Below are 22,149 nucleotides of genomic sequence, written 5' to 3'. Positions count from 1 at the left end.
TCATATTTTTGAAGAAAAATCAATTTTTGGCACATGAATTCTTTTCTTTCCTTTTTTTTCCCAGACACATGAATTATTTTCTGATGGAGAAAACTCAGTTCATCACTGGTAATACTCTTATATATCCAGATTAAATAGAGTAAGCAAAGTACATTGGGTGATATGACTGACACAGAGAAAATATAATCACAGCATTAAGTCTTTAAGAAAGAAATGCACTTTTAAGTCTAAAATTTCGTCAAAATAATAGCTTTTATCAACTGATAAATCCATATTAGGATAAATACTTATTAGGTTTTGACAAACAAAATCCTGGATCTCTTGCATTTAAGTACCATGCGATTAGCAGTATATGTTGATCAGCAGCATACAGAAGAACAATAATCAATTTAGTAATAATTGAGATAATTTGAAAAGGCTATGTTACAGTTACTTTAATGTATGAAAATTAACCAAATATGAAATATGAATATTTGAATAATTTGTTCTACTTAAAATAGTTACAAGAGAGACTATGGACTCTGAAAAACAATCTGAGGGGTTTGAAGTGGCGGGGGGGTGGGAGGTTGGGGTACCAGGTGATGGGTATTATAGAGGGCACGGATTGCATGGAGCACTGGGTGTGGTGAAAAAATAATGAATACTGTTTTTCTGAAAATAAATAAATTGAAAAAATTTTAAAAAAACTTAAAAAAAGTTACAAGTAATCATAAGAGTTGAACAGTTAGATATTTAAAGTTTCAAAGAGAAAATATGGTTCTCCAAATAATCATGTATATGGCTTTTAAGACTTTACCTTATAATAAGCAAAATTACTCTTTTTACTTTTGTAAACAAATGTTAACAGTATGCATTAAGAATTGAGATTTTTAAAATATACTTATTTTTAAAAGATCAAGAAATATTTTGTCTGCAAAATAATTATGACCATATGATGTGAAATGATAATTTTATAGAACATCATCTATAAAAAGTTTTTGATAACTCTAAATAAAATTAATTGTAGAAAGAAAAAAATGAAACAAATAATTAACACCTGGAAATGTTTGACCAATCTCATCTCATCCCAACTGAATTTTACAGAAATAATAATTTGGTACTATCTTTAAAATATGAGTACCTATGCCCAGCTTCTAACATGAGCTTATGGTCATTGGAGCATAATATCAAAAGTGCGTGCATTTTAACTGATGTAATGTTTCATATATCATTATGAAAAATTATAAATGGCACCAAATAAAAACAGTTCAAAATATGAGAAAACCATTTTCTTCCTAATAATTTAATAACATTATGTACTCTTTTCGCCCACATTTGTAAACCACTCTCTTAAGAACCATCTCACTTCTAATCTAACACTCCGTCATTGATTTATCCAACCAATATCTTCTATTTTTACTGCTATCTATTCTTGGGAATTTTAAAATTTCAGAACGACCTAATCAGCCCCAAACAATAAACTCACTGAGCAAGATAGCACAGTTATTGCTCTGTTTAAGTCTTTCTTACATTTAGAATAAGAGGAGGGTAATTGAATACCTATCTATGTTTTTGAATGCAACATTTGGAGACTCCACAGGAGCAACATTGCTGTTTTGTATCAAATTGCCGACTGACACATGCTCTATGCCAGCATTGTGCTGTGCAGGAGAAACAGGTCTCAAGGAACGTTTAGCCTCCTGGGGAAAATAAACATCATTGATCTTCATATAAAGCAATCCACTAAAAATTACAATACCAATGTTAAAAAATTTTACTCAAGTGCCAAAACGCATAAGGACCAATGGGAAGATGGCATTTAAGCTGGCTTTTTTTTTGTTGTTTTTTTTTTTTTTGATACATAGTGTTTTGCTAGAGAAAGAAGAGCTTTGAAAGTAACTTGATATCATTGAATAGAGTATATCCAAAAAGGTATAAGGTCAGAAGTGAGAATGCATTTTCCCATGGTTTGTTCATATGCATACAGTACTAATTACCCAATAACAACCAGGATGCTGCAGTCAGCACCCCTTTTATCCATGGTGTAGATAGATATAAGTCAATCAGATTTCACATATTTGAAACTACACTATTTACTTAGCAGATGCTCTGCACAGTTGCCTTGACAACTACTCTTTCATAACCACTGAGCCATGAAGACAAAAGTTCCTAAGCAAAGTAAAAAAATAGCTATTCTTTTCAAGTAGTTGCTCTGTTCAACTAATTAATATAGTAACCGTGATATTGCTGTGCAGTTTTAGCCAGTTTCAGACCAATAATTAACAAGTGTTCTCTTTGTATAATTGGTATCAATTAACAAAGATCAAGCTTCTAATATTAGAGATATGTGATCAACAACATTTCCAGTATTATGTCAGCTTTTTGCATTGCCTCACCTAAAAAAAAAAAACAAAAAACAAAAAACAACAAAAAAAAAGACACCGTCCTGACCTTTCTGAATATTGATCTGCATAGTAGACCATGAACAAAAGATAACACAGTTTAAAAAACAATCATAAGGGGGCACCTGGGTGGCTCAGTGGGTTAAAGCCTCTGCCTTTGCCTCTGGTCATGGTCCTGGGTTCCTGGGATTGAGCCACTCCTTGGGCTCTCTACTCAGTAGGGAGCCTGCTTCCTCCTCACTCTCTGCCTGCCTCTCTGCTTACTTGCTATCTCTGTCTGTCAAATAAATAAATAACTCTTTAAAAAAAAAATCATAGGAGTACTTTAACCACAATGGATAGGTGTTTCAATCAAAGAGTTCCGAATTTCTATTAAGTTAAAATAACACAAGTAACATTGGACAAGCAAGACAAGACAAAACAAACAAAAAACCAGAACAATAACAAAACAAAACAACCAGAGCTAAACTTCATTAAGGTTGTAAAAATGCCCTTGTTGCTCAGACAGCGGAACAGGTGAATAGTTCATATTTTTCTATTCCATCTTCTTCATATTTCTTACTTACAGAAGAATCAAAACTTCCTTTTCTTTCAGTCAGTCGTTTACATGAATGAATTCAGTATGTAGACACACAGAACCTTGAGACTGCCACAGCAAGAGAGCTGTGTCATGGCAAGCGTGTCAGAAGTCTAGCTAGCCACTGTCTGTGGAATGGGCCATAGATGCTCAGAATTCAGGTACTACTGCTATCACTGTCTTCAGTTCAAAGTACTAAATGCATTTTAATGGCTTGCGATTACCCAGTATTTCATATTTTTACTGGAAGATGTGTGCTCTAATCTTTGCTTTAAAATCTAACAAAGATAAAAATTTTGTCCAAAAATTCCAAAGTCTCCTTTCCTCCTCTTAAAATTGAGTTAGTAATGACTTGCCTCCCTCATGAAACTTGTTCATTATGGAAATCCAGAAATATTGTAGACCTTAAAATTGTTTCATTGTGGTTCACGTGGTAAACATATATGACAGTTTTTATTATATGTATGAAAGTGTTATTTTTTTCCTTAGAAAGAGTTCTTCTGGTGTTCTGAAGGATTCCAATTTAAAAACACCCAGGCAAGTAGAGAGAAATCCAAGTATTTGTTACTAAAATGGAGCTTGAGAACCCAGCTTGGACTTGATTACAGAATGCACATTTTGCCATATCTCTACCAAATTGCACTCTTCCTCCCACTGACAGACAGAACACCCAAAGAATCTGCAGCCTCTCTGGAAATAAAAGACGTCATAGAGTGGCCTCATCTCATGGACAAGGGGAGGACAGGCTCAGCCTACAGAAAGGACAGATCCCAATCAGAGACTCAAAGAAAGGGTAGAACACATTTCTGAGGATAATTTTCTAAATGTTGCCAATCAAGTAAGAAGAGTCAATAAGCAGAGAAAAGTTAGTCTCTTCCCCAATATTTCTAAGATGGTGGAAATACCCATTTTAGGAGTCAAGGTAGAAATGCAGGGAGACAGGAAGAATTTTACCCCCCTTGATTCCTTATATTTTGTCATTTCTTATATTGGTTTTGAGCCCCATGCTATGGTTAACCAGGGCTATTGCTGGCCCCCAGCTGGGAAGATGGTCAGTGTCCTAAAGAAATCCTGCTCTGAGCTTGAAGAATATTAACTGCTTGTACAGCTCCCTTTGAAAACTCCCAAGAAGTCCACATCCCAAAGGTTCTGAACTTAATTAAAATAGTGAAACAACCCCAAAGCCAGGATGAATTTTTCATCCCCACATCCACTAAAATATATTTTAATCTTGCTTCAAGTCACATCCAGGACTAAGAAAGAAACCCTCAAGCTCACTTTTTAATTTGTTCATTTGCCAGATTACATATTGAATAATACATTGGTGCATAAATATCTATTCACTACAGATATAACAGAATGAACATTATCTATCAGGTACTCTTACTGTTGCGGTTTATATACCAGTAGTAAAAGAGACACACATTTTTTTTCTTATGTCGTTGCATTTTAATGAGTCTAGACTATGATGTTATACATAGGGTAGTAAATTACATAATTATGACTACTGTGGCAAAAAGAGAAAAAAAGGGAAAAAGAAAAGGGTGGGGGTTCTAGGATATTAGGGGGGAGCTACCTTTTTAAGTCTGGTGATTACAATAGCATTGTTGAAAAGGAGCCATTGTACAGAAACTTCTAGAAGATGAAGAAATAAGCCAGCATTCCACATGAAAGAAAAAAGAAAAAGAGGTCTCAATATAACTTTATCTTCTGTTATTGAGAAATTCATTTTTTGTAAAAAAATTAGATGGGAAGGTATGTATTCAAATGCAAACAGGTGAAATGTCTAAAATCAGAGTATTTTCAAAAAACCAATGATCTAATGAATAATGTTATTTTAGTGACCTTAGGTTTATAAACTGCTTTTAGCAATAGAATACTTTCTTTATGTGAATTTCATATGGTGTGGCACCCTAGCATATAAAGAAGCTAAAAAAAGCAGGACTTCTCCATTAAAGTGGAGATGAGAAGCCTCATTATAGAGCATAGGTCACACAAAGAACACAATTTAATTTCTCAAACAGTGAAGCACCAATTATAAAATGTAAGGTGGATTTATATCTCTAAATATAGAAATGTGTTTTTTTTAAAAGATTTTATTTATTTATTTGACAGACAGAGACCACAAGTAGACAGAGAGGCAGGCAGAGAGAGAGGGGGAAGCAGGCTCCCTGCTGAGCAGAGAGCCCGATCCGGGGCTTGATCCAGGACCCTGGAATCATGACCTGAGCCGAAGGCAGAGGCTTTAACACACTGAGCCACCCAGACGCCCCGGAAATGTGTTTTATAACAAAATGAAAACAACAATTTGTAGTATGAGACATTCTTTAAAAAGTGTGTGGTATATTAGGTTTGTGTATATAGGAGGAAAAAATCAGGAAGAATAACCATTAACAGAGGTTACTTCATGGAAGTGAGCTACAGAACACAAACAAAAAGATCTATATTGCTTCAGTGGCTGACAGTGACTGCATTGTTTTACATTAAATATATATTCTTTTAAAAAAGAAACCACTGCTCAATGTTGTCACATGTGAGTTTAAAAATATGTATTTAAACCAAATTCTTTTAAATTTAAGTCTGACTCAAAGAGTAAAACCAACATGATCACTAGGTACCACTGTGGAATTCTATGCAAACACAAGAGATGGTTTTTATCTGCCAAAGTACCCCTATCCACACAGTGTTATCCATCATTCAAACTCAGCAGCAACAGTGTTAGAGCAGATGGTGGTTTCTAAGATCCATCATAACCCGTGGCTCATGGGGGGAAGTACCTCTCTAAGGATTATATGGACACTTTGGATTTGTATCACATATGCCATCCAACATCTGTCTGATAACAACAGTCTTCTTTGTTGATTTAGGACAAAGTTACTAACTGTAATCTTGTCCCCTAATAAAATAGTTGTATTAAATAAATATAAAGCAGGAGTGACTTATTAAGAAGATATTCAACTGTATTTTTAATGACAATTTTACCTTAAAATTACCAATTCATATGCTTCTCATGAAAAAAGGGTTATAGACACAAAGTATTCTTCCTCTTAAAATGGGGGGGGGGAAAAAGACTGTTGATTTCACATCTTTAAACCATAGATTATTAGGGGGAAAAATTAGGAAAGTCATGAGAGTTAAAATATGAAATTTTCAATAATATAATATTTTAATAATGCTACAGAAACTGTGATAGTTAATTTTATGTGTCCACCTACCCGACCGAGTCAGAGGATGCTCCGATGTTTGCTTAAGCATTAAGAGCGTCTTTGAGGGAATTTCTGGATGAGGTTGACATTTGACTTAGACTGACTCAGCAGATTGCCTTCCTCAGTGTGGGTACACATCATTCAATTAGATGAAGGCTTGAATAGAACAAAAGTCTGAACAAATAAGGAGAATTCTCTTTCTCTGACTATATTAGAGCTGGGGCATCCATCATCTTCTGCCTTCAGACTCAGACTCAGATTGGAACCACATCATCTGCTTTCCTGGGTCTCCAGTGTGTTGACTGCAATTCCTGCGATTTAGCCTCCATAATTACATGAGTAAACTCCTTATTTTATTTATCTAGATAGATAGGTGATGTAGATAGAGAGGTAACCTATTGGTTCTGCTTCTCTGAAGAACCATGACCAATATAGACATTTTTTAAAATTACAAAATGTTTATAAATAAAAAATATTAAGAATTTTCTCCTCATTCTCCACTTTGTAGGCCACTGATCTAGACTAGGAAAGAGACCAGCTGAACCCTCGCTCGTGCCTTCTTACTGGTGATTTATAGTTCTCTGCTCTGCCTAAGAACTACTTTAGCCCTTTGGTTAGGACAAGATATGATTCCTTCTTTACAACTTGCAATTCCTGTGTAGACTTTGCAGGAAAACATAAATATCAGTCAGGATATATAACACAATAACTCCAATATTCATAGAAGAGGCACATTTACAAGAACAAATTCTCCTACCATTGTTCTATTTCTTGTGGTTCTTGTTCACCATCTTCTTCTCTATCCCTCATGATAATCTGCTCTTGATTCAGTTTTGTTTTTAATCCCTTTAGAATGGCAACAACAACTCTCAGTTAAATTCATCAAATTCAGATGTAGACAGATTAGAAATATAAACTAAAGGGAAGTTATACTGAGTTTGGAACCTCCAAGTAAAAAATAATCAAGAGAGTCTCTAGAAAATAAATTATCATAAAAATAATCTTTCATTTCTTCCTATACATGAAGCTGGTCTTGAAAAATGAAACAAATGAATAAGACTTTTTATGCAGCTATAAAAATTTTTGATGACTGTTTCAGAGACTCACAAACAAAATGAGCAAGAAATAGAAGAGCTATTACAGATCATCTGGGAACAGTGTTTCTCAATCTTTTATTGCCTTCCTTCTAAGAAAGTATTTTAGACATATTGTTTTCTAACTGTCCACCAATGAAATTTTAACATCACATATATTATATCAGCTTATATACTAGATGTACATCTCTGTTTTATACATAAAAAAAGCAAGTTTTTTTTTTTGTTTTTTGTTTTGTTTTGACTGTCCAAAAATAATTTTTACTCTCATGGGGCACTATAACCCCATTGAGAATACATAATCTAGAAAAAAATGTGGAAACAGAGGCCCTAAATGGTAAAATCACTTCTCTCCTTCCTGGTACTCTGATAGCTAGTATTCTGATAGCTTGATCCCAGGACCCTGGGATCATGACTTGAGCAGAAAGTAGATGCTTAACTGACTGAGCCATCCAGGTGCCCCTAATATGCTCTTTTTTTACAAAAGATTTTATATACTTACTTTAGAGAGAGAGAGAGAGAAAGAGAGAGCATGCAAATGGGGGAAGGGACAGGGAGAGGGATTAAGAGCACAGAGTGCTCCTTTTTCTGCTGACCTCTTCCTTGTGATGCTCCTGGTATGCTCTTTTCCAATAGAAAACTCTTTGTACATAGTCACCTTATCACACCAAATCTGAAAATACATAATTTTGTGAACAACAGAACATAATTTTGGCTGGATAAACAGAAATATACAGAATTAAAATAAAAATTAGTACTAACGTGAACTCATACTTTAAAATTGTATTTGAAAATATAACTGTGCTTCATTATAATTAATATGCTAATGTAGAAAGTATCATTTGCTATTTTTATTATCATCACTGTAATTATATGTGATTCATAAAAGTGGCATCATTTATGAAGAGCATGAATTAGAATAGACTTTATATTTAATAGACTTTTAGAATTGATTAAATTTAACTTTCATCAGAAACTCAAAATTGGATTTTAAAATGTTATGGCTCCATGTGTTATGGCAAAACTAATGGGTAGTTTAAAAATATTTTACTCAAAATGAAATGTCTTAACTATATTGTCAAGCAAATAGGTATGTTTTCAGTAGGAACCAAATATATACATAGGTGGAAAGTAAGAGGAAATTAAAAGGTAAGAACATTGGTCTTTAATATTTCACTTTTGCCTTTAGTATTTACTAGTTAATAAGTATATACATTCTCTATAGAACCACTGGAAAAAATATAAAAATACAAATTACTGAAGCTGATTCTTTCTCAGTATTTTCTCTCTCAATAGGTGGCAACAGCCAAAAACCTGAGAGTCATGTCTGAACCCCTCCCTCATCCTTATTTCCATTACACAAAGTTCTACTGAATGAACCTGGAGCCATTCACTGGTTTCCATCTCTGCTTTACACCCTACACTAAGCCAGTGAAAGTTCTGCATCCAGCTGACCATACTGATCCCAGTCATGCCCTTTTCTAGCCATTCACCTCACAGTAAATACTGAGCCTAATCAATATATTTTTTTAAGATTTTATTTATTTATTTGACAGAGAGAGATCACAAGTAGACAGAGAGGTAGGCAGAGAGAGAGAGGGAAGCAGGCTCCCTGCTGAGCAGAGAGCCCGATGCGGGACTCGATCCCAGGACCCTGAGATCATGACCTGAGCCGAAGGCAGCAGCTTAACCCACTGAGCCACCCAGGCGCCCCCTAATCAATATTTTTAAAGACAAAAGAGCAAGTTGAGTCACATCACTGTATATATAAAATCAGGTAGGTATATATAAAATGACATATTGTTTTCATTCATATCACTTTTTAATGTCAAAAATAATGGTTATAAATGTGTGTGTTGGGAGGTTTCCCAAAGTTTCTGCTTCATATCCTTTCATATTTATGTAGTTTGTTTTTAATGTATTTTAAATGATTTGCCTAAACTATTTGTAAATTTATAATTTTACTCTGTAATATTTATTTACTCTAAGTGTTTTGTAATATTATCTTGATCTAACTATATTTGACTTTTGGCTTGCATAAATTCTTCTTTTTTTAAAATTTTATTTATTTATTTATTTGAGAAAGAAAGAGATTACAAGTGGGGAAGAGAGTCAGAAGGAGGGGAGAAGCAGACTCCCCACTGAACTGCAAGCCTGGTGTGGGACTCCATCCCAGAACCCTGAGATCAAGACCTGAGCCAAAGTCAAACGCTTGACCATTTAATCAACTGAGCCACCCAGGAGATTTCTTGCATAAATTCTTAATATTTATGTAGAAAACATACTTTTTTAAAATTTGCTTTTAGCAATACATTTAAATGTTTGTAAGTTTTATTATGGTTTATTTTTTATTTTTTTTCCAAAGTGCAGTTTGCTTTGTGTAGATTATATTTATAAATATTAGGTCTATTCAAAGATGGTTTCTTTAATTCTAATTTTAACTAATGTGTTCTTTTTTACATAAGATTATTTTATGATAGATGTGCATGAAAACTTATGAGATCATGATGTTGTTTAACTTACTAGCTACATTTGGTGTTACAATTTTATAAAGCTTACAATATACATTAAAAATAATTTTTTTTATTAAGTAGACAGTCATAGATTATACATCATGAAGTACATAGTTACAAGTGTATATAAACTTGAATAGCATGCACAGGGATATAGCTCTTCTTCTTCTTCTTTTTTTTTTTTTTTTATTTCTTTTCAGTGTAACAGAATTCATTGTTTATGCACCACACTCAGTGCTCCATGAAATATGTGCTCTCCATAATACCCACCACCTGGCTCCCCCGACCTCCCACCCCCTGCCCCTTCAAAACCCTCAGATTGTTTTTCAGAGTCCATAGTCTCTCATCGTTCATCTCCCTTCCAATTTCCCTCAACTCTCTTCTCCTCTCCATCTCCCCTTGTCCTCCATGTTATTTCTTATGCTCCACAAATAAGTGAAACCCTATGATAATTGACTCTCTCTGCTTGAATTATTTCACTCAGCATAATCTCTTCCAGTCCCATCCATGTTGCTACAAAAGTTGGGTATTCATCCTTTCTGATGGAGGCATAATACTCCATAGTGTATATGGACCACATCTTCCTTACCCATTCATCCGTTGAAGAGCATCTTGGTTCTTTCCACAGCTTGGTGACCATTGCCATTGCTGCTATAAACATTGGGGTACAGATGACCCTTCTTTTCACTACATCTGTATCTTTGGGGTAAATACCCAGTAGTGCAATTGCAGGGTCATAGGGAAGCCCTGTTTTTAATTTCTTAAGGAATCTCCACACTGTTCTCCAAAGAGGCTGCACCAACTTGCATTCCCACCAACAGTGTAAGAGGGTTCCCCTTTCTCCACATCCTCTCCAACACACGTTGTTTCCTGTCTTGCTAATTTTGGCCATTCTAACTGGTGTAACGTGATATCTCAATGTGGTTTTAATTTGAATTTCCCTGATGGCTAGTGATGATGAATATTTTTTCATGTGTCTGATAGCCATTTGTATGTCTTCATTCGAGAAGTGTCTGTTCATATCTTCTGCCCACTTTTTAACATGATTATTTGTTTTGTGCATGTTGAGTTTAAGAAGTTCTTTGTAGGGGCGCCTGGGTGGCTCAGTGGGTTAAAGCCGCTGCCTTCGGCTCAGGTCATGATCTCAGGGTCCTGGGATCGAGTCCCACATCGGGCTCTCTGCTCAGCAGGGAGCCTGCTTCTCTCTCTCTCTCTCTCTCTCTCTGCCTGCCTCTCCATCTACTTGTGATCTCTCTCTGTCAAATAAATAAATAAAATCTTAAAAAAAAAAAAAAAAAAAAAAAGAAGTTCTTTGTAGATCCTCAACTCTATGGTCAAAATAACCTTCGACAAAACAGGAAAAAATATCCAGTGGAAAAAAGACAGTCTCTTCAATAAACGGTGCTGGGAAAATTAGACAGCTATATGTAGAAGAATGAAACTAGACCATTCTCTTACACCATACACAAAGATAAACTTGAAATAGATAAAAGACCTCAATGTGAGACAAGAATCCATCAGAATCCTAGAGGAGAACATAGGCAGTAATCTCTTCGATATCAGCCAAAGCAACTTCTTTCAAGATATGTCTCCAAAGGCAAAGAAAACAAAAGCGAAAATGAACTTTTGGGACTTCATCAAGATCAAAAGCTTCTGCACAGCAAAAAAACAGTCAACAAAACAAAGAGGCAACCCACAGAATGGGAGAAGATATTCACAAATGACAGTACCGACAAAAGGTTGATATCCAATGATACAGCTCTTCTGCTGCTCTGTTTCTTTGGCTTTATGTTCGTTGATCATAACAAAGGCAACAAAAGTAGGAAGTTGGTAGAAAGAAGGACTATCTGGAGATAGAGAAGAATAGGAAGTCTTTAACATTGAGTGAAACGTTAAGCTAGTGAATGTATATTTGCTGAATGATACTTCAACTTACCATTACTCATTTAAAGTTTTTATTTAAAAATCCCAATTTACTACAAACATTTCTGTGGGGAATTTTTGGTATTCCTATTCAAATGTTTTGCCCATATAGAAATAATTGTTTTTATAATACAGTATTTCTTAAAGTGAGGCATCTTAAAACATAATTGTCTTATTATTATAGCTGCAGTCATGATACAGTCACACCTACATTATCAATGTACATTCAGACTTGGTTATTTAAGGTGTGCTTGTTACAATACCTCCCAAGTCTGGATGTGGTCTCTGTAGTATTTTTTAAAACATGGACCTGTTAGGACACATCTCCTTTAGGTATAGGATGAAAGCTTTTTTTTTTTTTTTTTTTTTTTTTATCAGATATTCCGTGGCCAGGGGCTATGTGTATCTGCTTAGCCAAGGGTGCTTTTAAGAGCCAAAGGAAATCCTTCAGAGAAATGGGGTACTTGGGAATCTTGATTAGCCCAAACTTATGAAGCGGCTATAAAATGGTGTGCTGTGTCAGTAAAGAGGACCAGAGTCAAACACTTTATCATGTATTATACCCCCAGTAAGATATAAATTCAAGGTTGATGACCGAACTCCTCAAACGTATAGTTAGTAGGACAGCTGCAGTTATATTTGTAAACACCAAACCAGAGAAACAATACAAAAAGTAAAATTATGTCTTTCAATCTCTTCTATTGCCTTTTTATCTATAATGGTGTGTGTGTGTATGTGTGTGTGTGTGTGTGTATCTGCTTCTGAAATTATAGTATGTGTTCTAAACTTTCTAAAATCAACCTTGAATTAATATTATGCAAGTTCACATTAAAATATAAGGAACTGACAATAGGACAGTGTCCTATATAAGACAACAAAAAAAAACAGTTTTGAGTTATTGTTGTCATATATTTTAATTCTACATATATTAGAAAGTCCCATAATATATTATCACTTTTTAAACTATAGTTAATTTTCTTGCAAGGAATGTAAGAAAATAAAGAAAAGTGACCTTTTGTAATTACCAGTATATTTAGCATTCCTATTGCTCTTTATTTCTTCCTGTAGATTTAAAATTGCCTCTGGTGCTATTTTCCTTTGGCCTAAAGAGCATCCTTTATCAGTCTTTATAGTACATGTCTGTTGGTGACAAATTGTCAAAGTTCACTTAGCAGAAAATGTCTTTATTCCGTGAACATAGCATTGTAGATAACAAAACAATAGAAGAGACGGGACCAAATTAAATCAAATCAAATTAAATCAAATTAAATCAAAAGAGGTCAAGAAAAGAAGAAAAACTGATCAAAGGACACACTGAATACATAGAAAGTAAGTAGCAGATGGACAATACACATGCAATTTTATCAGTAATTTTTAAAATATAAATTAAAATATATTGTATGCATTATTTAAAAAATAAGGACCAAGTAATAGTATCTGCAAACAAAAATTGAAGAAACAGATAGTTTAACCACTTCTGCTTGTTTTATTCAAGAGAAATGAATATGTGTGTGTGTGTGTGTGTGTGTGTGTGTGTGCATAACCATAAAGAGACTTATACTGGAATGCCCATAGCAGCTTAGTTATAATAGTTCCAAGTTGGAAGGAACCCAAATGTCCACCAATAGTTAAATGAATAATCAATTGGGATATATATATTTGGTGGAACAATATTCAATAATAAAAATGAATAAAGTACACAACAGCAGGTTGTATCTTAAAATTATTATGGTGAGTCAATGAAGCCAGGTATAGATTCATTTATATGAAATTTCTAGAATAGGAAAAATTAATCTATGATGATAGAAATCAAAAGAGTGCTTGTCTATTTTGACACGAGAATTAAATGGAAAGGAGTAAGAGAAATGTAAACATTTACATTTGTAAATGTAACAAATTATAACAAATATAACAAAATGTAAACATTTTGCTGTTGTTTTGATTTAGCAGCTGTTATACGGGTGTATCATACATTTGTCAACCTCATAAACTGGCATAGTTAAGATCCTGCATTTTATTTTATTTTATTCTGTTATATTTTATTTTACTATTTATTTATTTATTTGACAGAGAGAAATCACAAATAGGCAGAGAGGCAGGCAGAGAGAGAGAGGGGGGAAGCAGGCTCTCCGCTCGGAGAGCCTGATGTGGGGTTCAATCCCAGGACCCCGAGATCATGACCTGAGCCAAAGACAGAGGCTTAACCCACGGAGCCACCCAGACACCCCAAGATCCCTGCATTTAAGGGTATGCCAACATACTGCAATAAAAGTGGAAAGCAAATGTCTATAGAAAGTACTGTAAATCATTTCTGAAAGGGGATGGTAATAAGTTGATAATAGATAAATATAAAATTTTAAAAATGTCAGTTTTACTTTTAAAGCTCAAAAGGCATGTTTGGTACACATATGGTAAACCTTATTATTGGATTTGATCACAAAAATAAATAATCTCCAAAGGGAATTATCAGTTTTGTCATGTTATAAATGGAACTCTCTTTTTCAGGCCTTTGGGAAAATTAAATATTTAGCTTCAACATTTTTAGAGGATAATTTATCAGCATGATACTACCGTGATTGTAGTCTCAGTCTAATTGAGGCCATTTCATGTGGTGGAAATAGGAAGGGTTTTAGAGTCAGAGACTTCACTTCAAAAACTAGTTATATCACTCAGTAATAGGTGGTCTTTGAAATTATATCACAGACACAGTACAGCAACACTGTAGAGGAAATAAATACAGTTATTATATGCCAAGTACCTGACACATGGAAGAATCATATTAACTCTTGATTTAATAATGGATAAGACAGGAGCACCTGGGTGGCTCACTCATTAAGTGTCTGCCTTTGGCTCAGGTCATGATCCCAGGATCCTGGGATCTAGTCCCGTGATGATATCCCACCTCTGCGGGAAGCCTGTTTCTCCCTCTCCCACTCCCCATGCTTGTGTTCCTTCTCTTGCTGTGTCTTTCTCTGTCAAATAAGTAAATTTAAAAAAATTTTACAAAAAAAAAAGGTAATAATAATGGACAAGATACTACGTTAACATAAGTCTATCATTGAAAACATCAGTTTTTACTGATTAGGTATCCTTCCCACTCCATGGAAAAAAAAATAAATGTTGGTTAATGAAGAATGTTCTGGGTCGTTAAACGCTAGCTAATAGAATAATTTATTTTTAAACAGAAATTTAGCAAAGGATTTTGAGTATAACCTAATGTGAATTTTGTGAGGTTTTTCTTCTGTTCTCAGGTTAATATTATGCAGTATTGATTACTTTGACTAGACAGTGTGTTTCTATTGACTTAATAATATTAAAATGACATAAACCTTTCAGCAGTAAAAATGCCTGGAATTAATTTCTTTCTTTCTTTCTTTCTTTCTTTCTTCCTTTCAGATTTATTTATTTATTTGTCAGAATAAGAGAGAGTGCATGAGCAGGGGGAGCAGCAGATGGAGGCAGAGGGAGAAGCAGACTCCCTGCTGACAGGGAGCCCAACTCAATTTGGAGGGCTCAATACCAGGACCCTGGGATCATGACCTGAGCAAAAAAGGCAGATGCTTAACCGACTAAGCCACTCAGACGTCCTCTGGAATTGCTTTCTGATAGTGATTACTGAAAACACTTGGCATACAAAATATATAGAGAAATATAGGATTCGGGGATCATGGTGTCAGTGATTGTTTAAATAACTTGTTTCTTTGAATTCTTTAAAAAGAATTTTCCTATTCATTTGGGTATTAAAAAGTTTCCATATTACTGCTGAAGTTGGTTTTTTTTTTTTTTTTTTTTTTTTTTTTTGGATTTGGGCAAGTCACTTAGTAGCTTCAGCCTTCTGAATAAATAAAAATTGCCTGAATTCAGATTAACTGGATTAAAATTCTGATTGAATTTAATTTTTTACTTAATCAATGTGTATCTCATTTTTATCATCTTCAAAATGGACATTATTATAGAACCTACCTCATAGTTATAAGAAGTGTAAAGGCAACACTATCGTCACTAGGCTTAGAACAATGTCTGTCATAGGATAATAACCAGTGATTGTTAGACACCAATCTTTCACCTCCCAAAGTCTCTGAAGTAAATCATTAACGTTCTTCCAACTCAAACTTCTTAAGTTTACAATTCTTTTTTCTATCTATAATACTTTTTGTCTACTATATTTTAGATTTTTTTTGGTGAGCCAATATACTGTTTAAATCTTACATGTTTACTTTTTATTGCATATTTTGGTGTGAAACTTGGGTTACTAAAATAGATTGCATTGACTTTAGTATTTTTCTTTGCCTAATCTACACAACCACAATATATTTTTTAAGATGGTAAACTATTCATTTGTTTTTGGAATATTGTGACTTTAGATGAGTTCTATTTTAATTTCAAACCTTGATTCAAGATTTCCTGGTTTGTCCTTTCATGGAGAAAACTTTGCTCCAATATCATTTAAGGAGGCAAAAAAGGGGAAAAAAGCTAAAGTTGTGTTTTCTTCTTTCTTTTCAAATTTGAATTATGTTCTCTCTCTTTCACCTTTATTTATGCTAAGAGAAGAGTGCAGAAAAGTTAGAGAGCATAAGACTTCACGGAAGTCTGGCTGAGCAAAATGCCATTGTAGAGGTCCCTCACCATCCTTCCTGAACAAAAATGACCAGGCAAATTCAATGAGACGCGGCAGCTTGCTAGTGGAGGAGCAAATGGTAGAATCATCCTCACGTTACTGTTTGTTTTCTAATGTACTCTAATTATGTGTAAATGTAACATGATGAAACACTTGTCTATTTGATTCCAGCTCTTGGAACAGTTCTTCTCTCCCCATCTTACTTATAATCTTCTGTCCCTGTGTACCCTTCATAATGAAATGTTCTTATTAAATACTATTAATATTGTTTTATGAAACTATGTTATTCCCTATAACAAGGATACCATTTTTACCCTATGCACTTTATTGGGATTATCTTAAGCAGTTTAAGGCGAACTTAGAGTGTGCATGGTTAAATTTGACTAGGACAATAATTTTTTATATAATTTTGTATGTAGTGATTTTTATGTCTAAGTGATTTCTATGACTGCAGAAACAGATATGGAATCATTATCAAATGAGGTGAGCAGAAACATGGAGAAGGTTTCTGGTTTTTGTTTTTAATCAGGTGAATATTGTCAACTAACTTTTTTTTTTTTAACCATATATTGGTATGTATTGGAAGACTTTGTGCCCACCCTTTCATGATGCACAGAACCTCAAGAAAGTAAGGTTCTTATATAAGCCACCTCAATTTTAGAGGTCTTAATGTGTTTATTTCTTTTACACATGCCCTCACTAATACCCTGGCATTTGGTAATAAATCAGTCTTGGTTTACAGAAAAAAGCAAACAAAAAAGTAATTATAAATCATATTATGCATTTGATAACCTTTCACCACAAGATATATTGCGCTGAAACGAAGGTTTCTTGTCAGAATTAAGCAAGGAAAATTTATTTAACATTTAACTTCTTTATTTTGGAAAGCAACCTTTACCAAAATGCTAAAATCGTTTTTACCTGAATTCATTATATAACTGAACTTCTACAATTTCTTGATCCAAAATAAAACTATTCTCTTAGCTTCAATTTTTAAATATTTTAAAAATATTTTAAAGTAATCTCTACACCCAACATGGGGCTCAAACTTACAACCCTGAGACCAGGAGTCACATACCAGGCACAACCATTTTTTTTATGTTGATTTTGGTTTTTGTTATTGTTGCTTTTTGGGGTGCATGCGTGTATATATCTGTGTGTGTGTGTGTGTGTTTTAGACATTGCATTGAGAGTAGTAACAACCAGACTTAAGGTCTTATCATAGATTCCCCATTGTCTGGTATAGGAATAAAGTCAAAGTTGTTACACAATTTGAAGAATTACATTGACTTTTTATCTGTTAAACACAATATTTCAAGTGATAACCGATGTTCTCTTTATCCTTTTTTCCAGGAGACAAAGTATTATTTTTCATTCTTAGTATGTGTCTTCTATGATACTGGATATGGAAGGAAAGTAATTTGTAAGATCTTGAAAGTTCAAAGTTGCTGAGGCAGCACAAGAAAATAAACTGGGCCCTTACAGGATAAACATATGCTCTTTGTAGATGACAGTGGCAGTGTGACTCCTCTGTAAGAGACTTTCTGGATGTAGAAGTCTTGGAGGAGGTTGCAAATAAAGGCCTCCCAGATTCCTTGGCTCAGGCCACATTTCTTCTCTTTAAAACTCTCAACGTTGCATCTCTCTGGCCATTATTCCACAGTCGCATCTTCCTCTGAATGACAGCTGCGGAGAAATTTCTGCTTTCAGGAATTCAAAGGATTAGATTGATCCAATTTGGATAATCCACAGTATCTCCATTTTAAATGCGTCAGTAACCTTAATCACATCTCCAAATTGCCTTTTTCCATGTAATGTATCCACAGGTTCTAACCCTCTGATCTAAGGATTAGAACCTGTGGATTCTATTAGGGGAATTATTATTATTCAGAGGATAATTATTCTGGATACCAGAATTTTAAGTACTTTCACTAATAAAATTAATTTTAAAAAATAGTACAAAAGTAAAGGAATACAAATCATCCATATCTATTTGTAGTGGACTGGATTGTGTCTCCCCCCTACCCCCTGCCACCAAATCCATATGTTGAATCCCTGATTCCCAATGTGACTATATTTGGAGAGAGGGTCTATAGGCAGTACCTAAGGTTAAATGAGGTCACAAAGTGGGGGGCTCATCCAGTGGGGCTGATGTGTTGCTAGAGTAGAAGAGACATCAGAGGTTTACAGACAGATGTCTTAAGAGACTTAAGAGGTTTCTCTCTTGCTGCCTGAGGACACAGATGGAAGGCAACCTTTTACAAATAGAGAGAGCTCTCACCAGAGAGGAAATTGTCTAGTACCTTGAGCTTGGATTTCCCAGCCTCCAGAGCTATAAGAAAGAAATTGTTCTTGTTTCAGCTAACCAGTCAGTGATATTTTTGTCATAGCCGCTCAAGCAGACTGATATAACGTTCTACTCATTTCAAGTTAGTAACAATATCTTTAAAGAATCCCCTTCATGCTGTAATAATTTCAGGAACATGTTTATACATGTGTTGTGTTTGGTTTTGAACACTGTAAGCACCATGATGCTTGGTTTCTAACATTTACACTGGTTATATTTTATATCTAAACACGTGCTACTTAACACTTCTGGTAATGAGTTCAAAGTGAACTGATACCACTCCATATTTTCTCCTCCAAAAGAAACCTGTAGTTCACCATTCTTCCCCTCGACGTTTTAAGAAAGGGAGATCCGATTTCCATCACCTTCTGCGCATTGCTAAGTCTTCACAATATATAGATTAAAAAATAAAGAAGGTATACAGGAGGAAAATATATTTGAACACAGACAAAAAAATAGCAAGGGTACCATCTAAACTCAAAAAATCAGGGGCCATACAACTTTTAATTTGCAAAAGAATTCCCAACAGAAGGACTCTACCTGAACACTTGTTGAATGACTGAGTAGTAACAGATGCTTTCCACAAAAAACACATCACATAGCCAAGTTAAAAGCCTGTGGTATTGTTGAATCACCCTATTGTACACAGGAGACTAATTTAACACTGCATGTTAACCAACTGGTCTTAAATAAATAAATAAATAAATAAGCTTACAGGAAATGATAATAGTTATCACTGTGAAAAACCACAGATGCATCAAGATGGAGCTAATCATTTTATGAGGATTTAGTAATTTAATTTCTGCCTTTAAAGTGGGCTATTATAATTGACTCCATTACATAGATAAGAAACTAAAGCTCAAAAAGATCAACTACTTTGTTCAGTGGCAAATAAAGGAAGTAAGTTAAAGGCCCAGGACTTGAAACCAGGATTAGCAGATGTCAAAACCTGTATGTTTAGGTAGATTCTACTACCTGGGCCCAATAATAAATAGCTTAACAGATCGTTTAACAGCCTTTGAACATGGAGCATGTTTGTCCTGGAGAAGCAGCCTCAAATAGTAGAATTTAATTTTGTTCCATGTATGTTCCATGAATCAATTTTACGGATTTCACTGGTTGGTAGTTTTGGTTAGATCTGTCTTCTTTCGCTGGCCCCTGGGACTCCTGGTCTCAGATGCTGCCTGGACATCAAGAGTCGTGTTAGAAAAGGTGAAAGATTTATGCGATCTGAAGAGAAACCAGAGTATACAATACATCAATAAAAGAAAGAACAAGAACCATATGATACTCTCAATAGATGCTGAAAAAGCATTTGACAAAGTACAGCATCACTTCCTGATCAAAACTCTTCAAAGTGTAGGGATAGAGGGCACATACCTCAATATCATCAAAGCCATCTATGAAAAACCCACCGCAAATATCATTCTCAATAGAGAAAAACTAAAAGCTTTTCCGCTAAGGTCAGGAACACGGCAGGGATGTCCATTATCAACACTGCTATTCAACATAGTACTAGAAGTCCTAGCCTCAGCAATCAGACAACAAAAGGAAATTAAAGGCATCCAAATCGGCAAAGAAGAAGTCAAATTATCACTCTTCGCAGATGATATGGTACTATATGTGGAAAACCCAAAAGACTCCACTCCAAAACTGCTAGAACTTGTACAGGAATTCAGTAAAGTGTCAGGATATAAAATAAATGCACAGAAATCAGTTGCATTACTCTACACAAACAACAAGACAGAAGAAAGAGAAATTAAGGAGTCAATCCCATTTACAATTGCACCCCACACCATAAGATACCTAGGAATAAACCTAACCAAAGAAGCACAGAATCTATACTCAGAAAACTATAAAGTACTCATGAAAGAAATTGAGGAAGACACAAAGAAATGGAAAAATGTTCCATGCTCCTGGATTAGAAGAATAAATATTATGAAAATGTCTATGCTACCTAAAACAATCTACACATTTAATGCAATTCCTATCAAAGTACCATCCATCTTTTTCAAAGAAATGGAACAAATAATTCTAAAATTTATATGGAACCAGAAAAGACCTCAAATAGCCAAAGGGATATTGAAAAAGAAAGCCAAAGTTAGTGGCATCACAATTCCGGACTTCAAGCTGTCTTCATCAAGACAGCATGATACTGGCACAAAAACAGACATATAGATCAATGGAACAGAATAGAGAGCCCAGAAATAGACCCTCAACTCTATAGTCAACTAATCTTCGATAAAGCAGGAATGTCCAATGGAAAAAAGACAGCCTCTTCAATAAATGGTGTTGGGAAAATTGGACAGCCACATGCAGAAAAATGAAATTGGACCGTTTCCTTACACCACACACGAAAATAGACTCAAAATAGATGAAGGACCTCAATGTGAGAAAGGAATCCGTCAAAATCCTTGAGGAGAACACAGGCAGCAACCTCTTCGACCTCAGCTGCAGCAACATCTTCCTAGGAACATCGCCAAAGGCAAGGGAAGTAAGGGCAAAAATGAACTATTGGGATTTCATCAAGATCAAAAGCTTTTGCACAGCAAAGGAAACAGTTAACAAAATCAAAAGACAACTGACAGAATGGGAGAAGATATTTGCAAACGACATATCAGATAAAGGACCAGTGTACAAATTCTATAAAGAACTTAGCAAACTCAACACCCAAAGAACAAATAATCCAATCAAGAAATGGGCAGAGGACATGAACAGGCATTTCTGCAAAGAAGACATCCAAATGGCCAACAGACACATGAAAAAGTGCTCCGTATCACTCGGCATCAGGGAAATACAAATCAAAACCACAATGAGATATCACCTCACACCAGTCAGAATGGCTAAAATCAACAAGTCAGGAAATGACAGATGCTGGCGAGGATGCGGAGAAAGGGGAACCCTCCTACACTGTTGGTTGGAATGCAAGCTGGTGCAGCCACTCTGGAAAACAGCATGGAGGTTCCTCAAAATGTTGAAAATAGAACTGCCCTATGACCCAGCAATTGCACTACTGGGTATTTACCCTAAAGATACAAACGTAGTGATCCAAAGGGGCACATGCACCCGAATGTTTATAGCAGCAATGTCCACAATAGCCAAACTATGGAAAGAACCTAGATGTCCATCAACAGATGAATGGATCAAGAAGATGTGGTATATATACACAATGGAATACTATGCAGCTATCAAAAGAAATGAAATCTTGCCATTTGCGACCACATGGATGGAACTAGAGCGTATCACGCTTAGCTAAATAAGTCAAGCAGAGAAAGACAACTATCATATGATCTCCCTGATATGAGGAAGTGGTGATGCAACATGGGGGCTTAAGTGGGTAGGAGAAGAATCAATGAAACAAGATGGGATTGGGAGGGAGACAAACCATAAGTGACTCTTAATCTCACAAAACAAACTGAGGGTTGCTGGGGGGAGCGGGGTTGGGAGAAGGGGGTGGGGTTATGGATATTGGGGAGGGTATGTGCTTTGG

The sequence above is a fragment of the Mustela putorius genome, unplaced genomic scaffold, assembly GCF_011764305.1.
Source record: "Mustela putorius furo isolate JIRA1106 unplaced genomic scaffold, ASM1176430v1.1 tig00003859_pilon_pilon_pilon, whole genome shotgun sequence".
NCBI lineage: Eukaryota > Metazoa > Chordata > Mammalia > Carnivora > Mustelidae > Mustela > Mustela putorius.
This window is presented reverse-complemented; position numbering follows the sequence as displayed.